The sequence below is a fragment of the Aplysia californica genome, unplaced genomic scaffold, assembly GCF_000002075.1.
Source record: "Aplysia californica isolate F4 #8 unplaced genomic scaffold, AplCal3.0 scaffold01117, whole genome shotgun sequence".
Classification (NCBI taxonomy): Eukaryota; Metazoa; Mollusca; class Gastropoda; order Aplysiida; family Aplysiidae; genus Aplysia; species Aplysia californica.
In genome coordinates, this window is record NW_004798387.1 from 57,218 (window position 1) to 58,466 (window position 1,249).

Consider the following 1,249-nt stretch of genomic DNA (forward strand, 5'->3'; position numbering starts at 1 on the left):
ACATTCAGTCCTTCATCCCGTGACTAAATAATCACTCATTGGTTTTCTTCTCTCCACCCCCCACCCCAACCCCCTCCCTTCCCCTCCGCACGTCCAACACCGATAAGGTTGTCCTTGTATTGTGTATGACGTCTTGTATCCCTCCCTCCTCTTCACCCTACGTCCCGGAAAGCGTAGAGGGTTCCGCCTTTGCCTACCTGCGCTGTCCCCTTCCGCACATCGCCAACCCAGCAGCAGCAGCGGTCAGTGGCCGGCCTGGCTATAGCTATAGCAGCTCAGCTATCCGTCAGGTCCATCCAGCATGCGGGCTCAGTCAGGGGGCGGTTGGGAGGGAGGGAGGGAGGAGGGGGGTGGGTGGAGAAGAGAGGGTCAGCCCGGGACGCCAGAGCGTGTGTCCTGAGCCGACCCCGACTCGTATAGGGTTCTGCACGGACGGACGCCGCTCTCTGTATGTAGCGCCAGAACGGACCGCACCGTCGGCCGGCCAGTTGGTGCAGGGACGTGCCATGTCGTGCCCCCTCGGTGCGCGCTACTTTACTTCGAGTACTTTTGTTATAATTTTCCTCTCATTGTTCTGTTGGTTTGGGTTTTTTTCTTTTCTTCTTCTTTTTCATTATTGTTATTTTTTTGTATGTTTGTGTGTGCATAAAACTCCATGTTTACTTAAAAATGCATTTTTGGGGGTTTTGTTTTTGTCTTGAATGTACGGGTATGTTTGTATTATGCATAAAACGCCTTATTCTGTTCGGCGAGTAGTTTTGACTATTCAAGACCTTTATGTTGTTACTGTTATGGGTAAGATAGCGTAGCGGGGTTTTCTTGCGTCCAATTTCGAATACATGATATAGTAGAATTTTTGTATATTAAGGTGCACACATATAATATTATACGTAAAGATAATTCATTATTATGGATATGGCGAAAAGGCAATTTCCGAGTCGAAGGCTAGCGTGGAAAGGAAATCCCCAGACCGATGTCTTGAGCAGTCCTTTGTTCTTTCACACTTTTATGCGAACAATATTGTACGTTATCAACCCTTGCCAGTCCGAACAGCCTACTATTAACTTGAAATTATGGTTAAGCGAAACAGCCGCCCGCGAGGCTCTATCGAGTGAGAGATCTAGCGCGGTATAATATTATGTTTAATGTTTCATTTCAATCACGGGCTAACAGCTCAGATCGCCAGTACAGATGAGAAGTCGTCGACCGGGGAACCAGGTCTCTCTCTCTCTCTCTCTCTCTCTCTCTC